The sequence below is a fragment of the Oenanthe melanoleuca genome, chromosome 1 (assembly GCF_029582105.1).
Source record: "Oenanthe melanoleuca isolate GR-GAL-2019-014 chromosome 1, OMel1.0, whole genome shotgun sequence".
NCBI lineage: Eukaryota > Metazoa > Chordata > Aves > Passeriformes > Muscicapidae > Oenanthe > Oenanthe melanoleuca.
The window spans coordinates 55,412,371-55,424,899 of NC_079333.1; the positions used below are offsets into that span (position 1 = coordinate 55,412,371).

At 42.4% G+C, this 12,529-nt stretch overlaps 1 protein-coding gene across 12 annotated transcripts in view; it reads left to right on the plus strand.

Annotated features, from left to right (window-relative positions):
* The window catches only part of ELF1 (E74 like ETS transcription factor 1), an 86,142-nt gene that overhangs the window by 18,333 nt on the left and 55,280 nt on the right, over positions 1-12,529 (plus strand). For 2 of the 12 annotated variants that reach the window (XM_056493757.1, XM_056493820.1), the window contains exon 1: positions 2,814-2,982. The exons of 4 other annotated variants lie outside the window; for them this stretch is intronic. The gene's annotated coding sequence lies outside the window, so the exon portion shown is untranslated. Of the gene's footprint in view, positions 1-2,813; positions 2,983-3,029; positions 3,289-12,529 lie in introns of those variants that run through there. 6 more of the 12 variants (XM_056493743.1, XM_056493773.1, XM_056493813.1 and 3 more) reach the window with 5 other exon arrangements.

Here is a 12,529-nt window from a genome sequence, read left to right on the forward strand (position 1 = left end):
ATAATGTAGCAGAAAAATAAAAAGAGCTTTTGGATCTAAATTTTCTGCTCCCTTTCCTTCATCGAAGCGGTATTTTCTCCTCCCCAGCCCCCATCCAAAACTGAAAGCTGAACAGTCACAAACCTTCCTTTTGGCTTGTTTTTATGAGACTAAATGGTATGTCTTTCAGGTGGGGCAGAATAACTCCAGAGCACATCATTCTTGGTGTGTCCTCGTGTGGCTTCAGTTTCAGGCTGCCCCTTGTGCAGGAGAGCTGCTTTGTTCTGCTGCTGTGACTCCTGGCAGCCCATCTCATCCTGTCCTTGCAGACCTGTAGCTTTCAAAGCCAGTTGTAAAGGACGGAGGTGATTACCAAAGCAGGGTGTGAAAAGAGAAGCAGCTTGCTTGGGTTCTCACTTGAGGCTAGCAGAAGTGAGAGCCACATCCAGGCCTGCTGGGCTTCACTGCTCCCCTCGGAGCACATGATTTGGCATGTGTTTCTGCGGGAGCTGGGGCCAACAGCGATGTGAAAATTGGATTGTGCATTATTTATTTATTTATTTATTTGTGCAGCCTTAACTTTTCTGCTGGTGGGCTCCACCCTCTGCCACGCTGTGCGGCTGCACAAATATTTGCTCTGGGAAAGAGTGGTGGGAGTAGCTCAGTGTGAGGAATATGAGGCTGGGATGGAGTGGAGGGCTAAAGCTGTTTAAATTGGCTTAAGCTGTGCTGTTGGTCAGTGTCTAGCTATGTCTTTTGGGCAAACGGTGATCTAAGTTTCATGGAAATACTCATCACAGCAATGGGCAGGGTCACTTCTTCTTCAAGCCAAAATTATAATTAGCAAGAAACCTGATACGGTTCCAGGGATGAACATCCACCTGTATTCTTTCTTGCTAAATATGTTTACATTTTATATTTGCTTTTAAATAACATACTGCTTCCAGATTTAGCTTAGAAACAGCAAGATGTTTGCATAGCTTGTGCTGATACATCACTATGAAATGATTTTTCAATTTAGTTGATTGCCTGGATATGAACGTGTTGTTTCTTTCCTCTCTAAAACATAACTATTAGACTTTCTTTAATTATTAAAATAGTGCTCTCCCTCTGCCCATGTTACAGGTCCTTGTAACCACTGTGCACCTGGGTCAGATTTCTTCCCTCTGTGCCTCATGATTTACAAAGGGTTTTGCAGCACAAGAAACAAGTGCTTTTAGATGTAAGATTGGATTAGACTTAAGTTGCTAGAGAGAAAGAATATACGTCTGTTATGAGATGTGGAAAATATGTAGTGACTAAAATAATGACACTGTCTCCTCATGGACTTTTTTCAACTGAGAAATACAAATGAAGTCATATTTTGATAAAGAGCTATAGTGAAGATATTTTAGTACTGACTTTATTAATACTTTTAATCAGTAAGTCATAAAAATTGTACTGCTTCTTCTTTTTTCACATCTTCCACTAAAGCAGGTTGCAAAAACAGAATGACAAATTACATCTAATAAAATCACACATGGGTAACTGACCTTCAAACAATAAACTGCAATCCAGTTTTTATTTTAAATGCCATGCAGGTGTCATAAGGACTCAATTACTTGGAAGTAACCCCAAAATTTTCTTCTTGGTAATTAAACATAACCAGTAGTTGGAGATATTAATGTCCATAGAACTATGGGATTTATGCAGTGCAAAGCTTGTGGGATTATTGTTTAGTTATTACTGGGAGCGCTAATGACAGCTGTCCTGAAATATATTTGAATTTATCTCAATGGGTTTGCTACAAGTACCTGCAAGTTTTTCTTACTCTCATCTTCCCTGCTCATTGCAAGGTCGCTCCTGCTGCTTCCTCACTTCCCACCTCCTTGCCCTGCTGGTACACCCTCTCAGTTGGCTGCATGGCTTGGGTCCCTGTGCCATGCCTTCCCTTATGGCATTGCACTGCTTTGACTCTACCTTTCTGGGCATTTGTGGAAAACCAGTGCACATGCCAGCCTGCAAACAGAGCATGAGCTTACACTTCCTACAGGAACGAGGTGGAAGTAACTCTGTCCACATCCGCTGTGCCATATTTTTAAGATTACACTTCTGTCAGGCCTTTCAGTGTGCCCTGTGCGATTGTAGAGCCCATCCCAAGCACCTACGCTGCTGTGGGCTAGGTGGCTTTCAGCATGCTGTTTACTGGGCACAAGGTTTGTTTACCAGGCACAAAGTTTGTTTAAAGAACATGAACAGTGTATCAGAAATTTACCAGGAATCCCAGGAACCCCACCTCTGACATTGGCTGTCTGTCTCTGCTCTATTGGTACTTGACTTTAACGAAATTTCCCCAAGCTTTTTGGCCCTCCAGTTTCACTCTTTTTCAGGGGTTTGGTGTGAGCAAGATGATATTGGTTGAAAAGATGAGATGTTCCACAGAAACGCGTTTGTTCATTTTGTTTAGTATGAGAGAACAGTCTTAAACGGTGTCAGGGGAGGTTTAGGTTGGACATTAGGAAGAATTTCATCACGGAAGGGCTGGTTAGACATTGGAACGAGCTGCCCAAGGGGGTGGTGGAGTCACCGTCCCTGGAGGTGGCACTTGGTGCCATGGTCTAGTTGACAGGGGGGTATTTGGTCATGGGTGAGACACGATGATCTCAGAGATCTTTTCCAGCCTAACTGGCGCTGTGAGTTATTACTGATGGAAGGGAGCGGGTGCGGTGTCTGTCGGGCCGGGCGCGCTCCGCACACGCGGGACCGGGCCGAGCGGAGCCCGGCGGGTCACGCGGCCGCCGCCGGCCCGTCCCCCCGCACCCCGCCGCCACCTGCGGGCCGGGCCCGGCCGAGCGCCGGCCGCCGCCCCGGGGCGTGTCGTGTCGTTCCGAGCCGAGCCGCCCGGCCCCGCGGTGAGTCACCGTCCGGGGCCCGGGCACCACTTCCCCCTCTCGACAGGAGCCATTTTAGCTGCACGACGCTGCGGGGAGGCCGGGGCGGCGCCGCGGGCCCCGCGGCCGGGCGGTACGTGCTGCCCGGGCAGCGGGAGCCGGGCGGGCAGGGCGCGGGCGGGGGACGCGGCGCCCCGGGCTGCGGGCGGCGGCTGCCGCTGCCTCGACGGGCGGCCGCGCCCGGGGCAGCGCTCCGGGCCGTCGGGAGAAACTGCGGGGAGAGGGAACTTCTGGAAAGGCGAAATATAACTTGGGCCGTGAGTAAAGGGACGTCTCGGGGCAGCAGCGCCGTGAGCTGCCTGGAGCTGAGCCTGTTGCTGCGGGCAAAGGGCACCGCGGCTGTGCCGCTCCGAGCAGCGCGCTGCGAGTGTGACAGCTGGTTTGTAATTCTGCTGCTTTTTATACTTTTGTCTCCTTGTAAGGGTGCGGGGGTGCCAGGCAGGCTGCCGGTCTGAGCCCTCCAGCCGCCGCTCAGCGGACTGTAAAATACACGAATTTTATTTATTCTGAAGCTGCGGCTGCCTGGACTCGGCTAGCTTGGAGCAGAGCACGGTCCAGAGCGATTCGGGCAAAGTGTTGGCTATCAGCTCTGCGGCTTTGAGCACCTTCGCTCCGCTGCTGTTCGCCCGGTGTGGTCCGTGGTGACTTTAAAATGGCAGATTTAAAATATCATTTCAAAGACAGATCGTTCTTTACGCCCTTAAATTGAAGTTCTCTTTCTGCCGAAACAGAGCCATTGGCAGCAGCCGCTACCGTGTCGTTTCAAAATAGAAGAGTTAAGTTGTTACGCGGGCAGGTACTCACCTTTTCCTGAAAATGATTAAGAAATGGAAGTTATGGTGATGGTGTGCATGGCAGGCTAATTAGAAAATAGGCTTAGTGGTAGTTGTAAAGGGAGAAGAAAATCTTGGAGGTAATTGTGGTGCGTCAAATTGCTTCCTAAACTTCCAGTGGATAAAAACCACTTCGATTCTCCTAATTATGTACTTCTGAACTCTAGCAAAGTATTTTGAAAAAGAATCACTGTTTCCATCTTTGTTGAATGAAAATGTTCTTCTTTAAAAGTTTTGTCTGAGTATGTAACTTTGGACCTTGTATTTCAGTCTGTCACTCTAGAAATCAAATTCGATATCTTCTTACTGAAAATTAAATGACCGGGCACTTGAGCTGTTGTGCATAGGGGAATGCTTTCCAGATTCGTTTACTGTCCCGAGCCTGTATCTGAGAAGTATAATGGAGTCTTGCTTAGTGCTGTGATCAGTTGCAGGGGAGGGACAGAGGGAGGCAACCATTAAGTAAATGGTCATGTTTTGGGTGAGGCTGTCTCTTGTCTTCATCCTTCCCAGCGTTCAGCCGTATCTTCTTTGGCATCTTACAGTACAATGTGTTTTCACTATCTTTTCATTTTACATTTTGCTTTTTTTTTTTTTTTTTTTTTTTTCTTTCTAAAAGCAGCAAGTTTTGCAAGTGTTTGGGAGATTTACTTAGTGCATTGTTACATGTTGAAAAATCGCGGATAAAATTAAAGAGGAACTACTTGAAAAAAATATTTTATGTTAGTAATAGAAGGTTTTTTCTGAAAAATCCTTAAAATATTTGAATCTTTCTTTTTATCATCATGACTTTTATTTTCAGATCCTGGGGCCCTCTGCTTGCAACTGGTTGAACATGACCCTCCCTTTCCTTATCTCTTTTCTCCCCTTCTTTCTTTTGCACCAGACCCTGTTGAGACATCCAGCCCTAAAAAACTTGATGTTTTAAGTTTTTCTTTTTAAGTCATCTCCCAAGCTGCAGCTGCTTATCTTGGGCAGGAGACTTTTTGTGTTCTGAAGGGTGTGTGGCTGCTGCTGCTGCTTTCTCTTGATCAGGGCTTCACAGAGGAGCAGTTCCTCTTTGAAGGTACAAAAGCTGCCATGTTCTATTCTTGTACAAGAACTTTGCCAGGGCTATGGATGCATCTGTGGTACAGTGGTGGAGCTAGAAAAAAGTGATTTGAAAGTTCTCCCAAGATAGATGGATGACAGCTTGGACAGATCTAGAAGGCAGAGAAGTGGATTAGAAGGTACAGAGAAACGATATTAGTTTTTATATAGCTGAAGCTCATGTTTGTCTCAAAAAAAAAAATCCCACCTTTCCTCTCCCACACCCCTAAGGAAGGGATCTTTCCATATGGATTGATTTTGTGATTGTTGAGAGAGCCATGGGAGTGGTGTCATTAGATACCAGTTAGTATGAACATTATTTCCAGATACCTGCTTTTACAGAAGTGTTGGTTTTCTAATGTGCTCTTTTCTCATCCATTGAATATTAGAATTATCAAGTCCATGGTCTTGGTCCTCAAATGAGAAGAAGGTAAGAGGTAGACATCCAGATCTGAAGAATGTTGTTGGCCTGGTATAGCCTGATGTTTCAGGATTGCTGCAAACTCATACTTCAGTTGAGCATGGTACTTTTTGGACACTTGATGTATGAAAAAAGCCAGATACATGAGGACTATTTCAGCACAGCAATATTCAAGGGAGGGAACTGTGGCGGGACTTTCCTCATTGAGCTGACAGAAAGAAAAATAGAGGTTTTCTCTCTGTGTCTGAGGAGAAGCTTTGATCTCCAAAACAGCTTTCTCTTCTTGCAGGTGTTAGCAAAAATTTCTCAGGTTTTGCTTGCAGATTTTGTTGTTTTCACTGACAGTTTTGGTAACTCGCTGGAGTTTTGTTGGGTGTGTAAGAAGGAGCAAGGACTTTCCCTCAACACAGTGATTCAGCACAGGAGTGGCAGGAGGTGGAGTTCACCTTTCCAGCCTTGGTTACAATCTGTACCATAAGGTCTGAAACTTTGCTACCATATGCCAGTGATTTATGGTGCTTATAATTTTGATGTTGCTGACGTGTTTTAGAGATTATTTGCATTCTTAAATCTTGCTTTCTTAAATCTTATCTAAGTGTTTCTTCACAGATAAAGTAGTTGACAGGGACTATACATACTGGAATTTTAAGTCTCTTTCTTATCACAAGTCTGCAGCAGTTGCGTGAAAGGCTCTGTACGTTTTCACTTTCCTGACCTGGCTATTCTATCTAGAGGTAAAAACGATTTATTCTTCAATATGAGCCTTTGGCAAAGTTTTCCACTGTGTTAGTGGTTGTGCTGAGAGGATCCCATTGGATAGGAATCAAAGTTTATGCATTCTTACCTTGGTGTGCTTTAGGCCTTACCTGTCAGCCATCTTCAGTGTTGTTTCAGAGTGTTGGAGCTCAGGTAATTTATTTGTCCTTAAAGAGATCACTCTTCTTGTGTCGTTTGTGAGTTTGTACTAGGTTCAAGCAAGCTTCAATGTAAAACTGATAGTAGTTTTGTTAGCCTGGAAAGAACCTCCAATTCCTAAATTTGCATGTAAAAATGATTTCTCTCTGTTTTGGGGGAAAAGATATTATGGTTAGGATAATTTGCTAAGAATAGGAATGCTAAGTACATAGGTTGGAAACTGTGGGAAAGAGTTGCTTTGGGGTGGATTGAATGTCACTGTCTTCATCTATAATTAGACATTTTAGTCTATTTCCAGAACACCCTATATTTAACTCATCAACAACATTTCTGTGCGAATATACTAAATACATTTTTTGTTTTGAGGGGAATGTACTGCACTTCTTGAATGTTGTTAGTGTACTAACGGTTTCATTGCCTCACTTATGAGCTCCTTCCGCATTTCTTTCACCTTCTTGCGTGGTAGTGGTTTGGCTTCTGAAGTGGGCTCAGTATAAATGTCATGCCACACAGCTCTTGAGTTTCTGTGTTGGAAGAAAGGGGTGAGCTTGGATTATTCAAATTTTTGTCTGCTCTTGAGAGAAATAAACATTTTTACTTATTGTAGCTGCATATACTCTTTTGTATGTTCCTCTAGAGTTACTTTTGTTTTTCTTTAAATCCTTTGACAGACTTCAGCTGACAGGTTAGAAGAAAACTACGTTGCTTTTCTGAGCTTTGTATCAAGCCACTTCTTTTGTTCTCCAGTTTTTAGTTATTTTGGTGTTTATTCAGTTTTAAGCTGCAGCTACAGAAAGAAGCAGCAAAATATGATTGTGAAACTGCAGTTACAATTTGTGATATCCAGTGCTGACCACTGTCAGAAAATTAATGTTTAACTTGCCCTTCCAACTAGACTCAATTTCAAGTTAAAAGCAAGTTGACAAGGATACTGTCAGTTTCCCACTCTTTGTGCCTGCTACATGTGCTGCTCTACATAATTTTGGAGCTAACAGGAATAGTTTCCCAAGGATGTGATGACATGGTTTGTTTTTAGTGGAGGATGTCTTTCCAACCAGAAGATGACCCTCTTAGCTTTCATGAAAACTGTCTTGAAGGCACTAGGACTTGCACATTGTCTGCTGGTGACAGAATTTGCCTGGCATTGTCCTCAGAGGTCCACTCTCATCCTCTTAATATGCTTTCTGTTTTGGGCTGTCATTCCCCCATCTCTAGAGTCTCTGTAAACTATTTACTCTCTGTATCTATTCAAGCTTTTGTCCCGATTTTGCCTGCAAATTAAGCATGCAAACGAGAGTGTTAGCTATCAAGAAAGTAAAAGAAGAAAATGAAAAAAAAAATAGTGAACCTTATGGGCCATGGAGGGCAAAGGGTCGCAAACTGCACACATTGCAAGAATTCACTTCCCTGTCTCACAGTGCCTCCAAAGCAGCTTGTTGAGAGCTATGTCAGCCCAGCAAAGAGCTCCAGGTACTCTTGCTGGTGTGCTATTGGGAGGCCATCCTGTTGGTTCAGGTATTTTTTTCTAAAGACCAGCTAATGTTAATTTCAAAAAGAGAAAAGAAGGAACTATAGAGAGGGAAGTGTCTATTTGAGGACCTTTTTTCTTTACGGAAAAAAAGATGGCTTAGTCATATGAATGAAAATGAAACTTTCTGTGCTGAAAAACAGTCTGAAGTTTGCTGAGGACGGCTTGCAACGTTTTCAAAAGTGCTGGTTCTTTTCCGTGAAAAAAATGTATTTCTTTTAGTATCAGTTCAAAGCAACAAGGAAATAAGTTGCTTTTGAAGCAACTAAGTGAAACACAGTTTTAATTTGTTTGAAAGGGCTGTAATCTGAGGAACCTGATCTAGTTGAGGATGTCCCTGCTCACAGTAGGGGGGTGGACTAGATGACCTATAAAGGTCCCTTCTAACACAAACTGTTCTATGATTTTTATGCAGAAATCATTAATTTAGACAGTTTAAATATGGACTATGAAGGGATTTCCGGAGGAAAAAAGCATCAAGAAAGTTCTTTTGGCAGAATGTTTTCTTATTGGGGCACTTCTGAAATACATATATCTGATTATGAATACTTGATGTAATGCAACATTCTACCATTTGTTTATATAAAGACCTAATTGTCTTTTATTATGGTCCTTCAAATGACACGTATTAAATCATGTTTCAGTGGTACTGGACTAGAAATAATTCTCAGCAGTCAGAAATATTTAAAAACTTTTGCCAAACTACAAGACAACAGCTTGGACTTGCAAATGTTCGGGTTTTTTAGTTGTAACAGGGTTATTTGCAGGAAAGGTTTAATACTTTTGAAGCAATGTAGCTAGAAGGGTATATTTGGTGTCTGGATTCTGGTGTTGGTAATGTTTAAAGTGTCTCTTACAGGTGCCATGTGTTCAGGTGGGCTCTGGAAGCATTTTGTTAATTTGTGCTTTTAGACTTCGTAAACAGAAAAGCTGTGATGACATTTTTTGCTATATGATAACATGAAATCTGTGCATTTGAGGGGAGAGACGGTAGCAGTTATTACTTGCAAATAGCTGGCTGGGTAAAATCCCATTGCCTTGAGAGAGGAAGGCCAGGACTACTGATGCGTGCATGCTGCACAGATGCAACATGACACTAAAAAAAGGAGATAGAAAAAATCAGTGTGAAGTCTGGTGGTTGATTTTTGCTGCCTTAAATGAGGATCTCTAGGTGGGGTGAAACCTCTACTGTGTGGAGAAAGCAGTTTCTTTCTGACAGAGACTGTCTTTGGAGAACCTGTTACACTGTCTGTCATGAACAAGCCTAGTATTTATTAACTAGGTGGGAGAATAATGCTAGTGCCTCGATACTGGCTCTGGTATTTTCACACACCATGTATTACAGAGCTTAGGTGCACACTGAAGGTGTTTCAGCCTCACACCAGCTGCTTTTTCACTCATAAGTGAAGGCAGCATATATAACTTCCCTGCTGGCTTGGTGGCACATCCCATTAAACCCACATAGCAGCGGTTTACGTGGATATGCCCTGGAGCACAGGAGGGAGGTTTGGGCTAAGCAAGTTTTACTTGGATAGTGAGCTGTCCTGGAGGTGATGGGTTGTAAATCCTGAAACAGCTCAGCTGCCCAGGCCCTTAGCTTGCCCTTGGGTAAGGCTCAACAGTAAAGCTGTATTAGTTGAGGTAAAGTTGCAGTTTAAACTCTAGACCTATGTTTTTGTGAGCATGCAAGCCTGCACCAGTCTAATTTAATTTAAAATGTGCCTTTAGTGAAACAGTCAGAGGTGGCCATGGTCATTCCTGGATGTTTCCTTGGCGGAAGCACTCATCCACCTGCTTGAGGACTGCCACTGGCTGACAGCATAGATTGTTTCCTAGAGCTTTATTGCCTTCCCCTCCTATCTGCAGTCCAAGCTGCTTGCCAAGAGCAACCTTTTCCTTATCTGGTTCAGCCAAGATGAGCCAAGTTGGCAAGTCAGATGTCGATGCCACAGAAGTTGCTGGGCTGGTTGACTGAACTAGGTTGGGGATTGATTTCAGAGTGGTGGAGCTGTGGAGTTTGTAAGTACTGGGGTTGAGCAATAAGGGGAAGGACGAAGTAGCACAGTTGTCCTTGGTAAAGGACCATTTTTCATGGCCAGTGCTTCAACAAAGCAATACCTTAGTATGATTGACTTACTCTCTTCTGCACATCACATCAAAACTTGATTTCCAATAGTTATCTGAACACCACAGCTAGATGCTTCTGATTGAGAAGAAGAATCTATTAACTAATAGTCATGCCCAAAGTTATGTAAAGGCATAAGTCTCAATAATGTAAAATGGGAGAAAAAGGTGTTTGCTTGTTAGTTTGGGATCATGTGCAAATAAAAGCTTTTGGTGAAGGCAGAAGCTTGGACTTTTTTGTTCTTTTTACTTCTGTAAGAAGAAGGGGAAGGAAGCACAGAGATGAGAACTGCATTGCTGCAGTTTTGAAAGAATGTTAGCTTCTTACTTTGTTTAAAAATATTTTAGTTATTCCTGTCTGCTAAATCAGGTTATTGAAATGAAATGATGACCTTTGCTCTGAGCCTGAAACAATCCAGAAGGAAAGCAGGTGTTTGAGAAGATTAAACCTCTTACCTCAGCTAAAAAGTGTTCTGATAGCGCTGAGGTTCTAAGAGTGCCATATTTTTGCTGAGACTAAAAATGTAAGAATGAGGAAGAATTTTAGAAGTTGATTATGGTCAGTTGCCAAGAGCAATGCCATGATAAATTATTAACTCATTGCACTGTACTGCCTTGTAGTGCAAACAGAATAGCTGGTTATTGTGCTCTGCTTGGTAAGTCAACACTGTAAAAAATTCCTCAGTTATCTGGAAAATGTCTTCTTTGGGGTGTTTATTAAAGGGATATGGTAGAATTAAAAATCATGTGCCCCTCTGAAGCTGGTTAAAACCAGTAGAAATCCACAGAGGCAGTTTCTTTCTTTCTGTCTAAGAAGCCTGATCAGTTGTTGTTGGTCGGCTTGGTTTCGCTTTTGCTCCTCTCTTTTGGCAGTGCTTTGATGAGGTGTGATCCCTCCACCTTCCCAAAAAGCACACCAGAGCCAGGCAGTTGGGCTTTTAGGTGCAGAGACATGAGGCAAGTTCACTCATAGCTGTTCTACTGGGAAAGCTGTTCTGTGGAGACCACTCCTCCCGTGCTAGCTGTAACTGAGACAGAAGAATAAATGCAGGAGCATGTGGGTACCTTACAGATGCTGTGCAGCAGCAGTCTCAAGGAATAAATTTTCAGTCCCTTAAGAATTAAGTCATCCTGATTTTTGTTCTGCTTTTATAATTCTAAATACCACAATATTTGTCTTTGCAGTTTTGCTTAAACTATACAGAGCATGGAAAATTAGATGATATTAAGATGCCTCAAAATTATTTATAAACGAACAACCCCTTCCCCCTATAATAGTTTATGCTTCTTACATTAAATTTCTAAGTTAATAATCTATAATTCATGTAATAGATATTCCATGTAATAGACTTTCCATGTAAATACTTTTTGTGTTTGTTATGTTTAGAGCTAGTACCATAGTAATACACCATGAAAATAAATATGTATGAGAATTTTGAAATGTTTGCTGTGATAAAATCTGTTGTTCTGTAGCAGAACACAGATAAGCTTTCAGGGTTAAAAAGAATATCCAGCTTGAGAGCAAACCATTTCTGGACCAGTGTCAGCATCTGCCACCCTAGTTTTCTTAGGAAAACATTGAATCCTGCCAGTATATGTTGCAAGATATGACCAACGTGACTTACAAACTAAGAAGCAAATCTGCAAAATGCTGTTGGCTACATAGTATTGTTGGAATCTGAGATGGAAAATACTTTTTTTTTTTTCAGTTCTCCTTTTGCCAATCCAGCAAAATTTAGTAAGGTTCAGTTCATGCTGCAAGGCATTTTTGTTCAGAAATACTTTTGAGCAACTTTTTTTTTTTTTTTTTATTTATTTTTTTTTTTATTTTTTTTATTTGTTGGCTGCTTGAGATTACTTGAGTACTTGTCAAGGGTGGGAGATGCATCTTAAGTGTATGTCAGAAATGCTGCCGAAGCAAACGTGCTCTTAGTGTCTCACGGGTACTAGTTTAGGGCTTTCATTCTGATTTCCAAGGCATGAAGTGGTCGAGTGTTCAGTGACATGGAGTGATGTAGTCTTGTCTGTTGGGGCAGGGGACACCTGTGGAATAACCCAGGTGGCCACAGAGCTCATGTGGGAGTGCATGAAAGCCAGAGCCAATATGCTCTATCAGAGGAACCTAACTGAGGAATGTTTCTATGTTAGAAATGAGGAGAATTTGGACCCTGTTCTTTCCCAGGGAATTGTAAACCTCTGACTTTGAGGTGGTCTTCTAAGAGTGCCAGTCACCAAATGAAGGTGATTTTATTCTGAACTGTTTTGGAATGGGGATGGAGACCATGTTAGGATGGAACACCTTGGTTCTGCCAAGGGTGAAATGTGTCAGATACTCCTTGAAATCCAATGAAGATGTGTACTGCTTTTAAGTTTATGCAGAAAATTCTCCTAGACTACAGCAGTATGTGGTAGTGTTAAATTAACTAAATATCTACTGGTTGATACAGTTCCCAGTTTAACTACATGACCGACCTATCTTCTGTTGCTTTAATTGGCAACCCTGCAGATACCAGCACAAAATCGGTTTTCCTCCATTTTATACCACCAGTTGGCCATTGATGGAGGAAGAATATGAGGCCATTTTAAAAATTTCTCATCCTACCTGAAAATAGTTTTTAGGCCGACTAAGGAGATGATGTTTTCTGACAGCTGATATAATGAGGCAATCTAAGACTGAGCAGCGGACAACTTACAGAGGGGCTGAGTATAA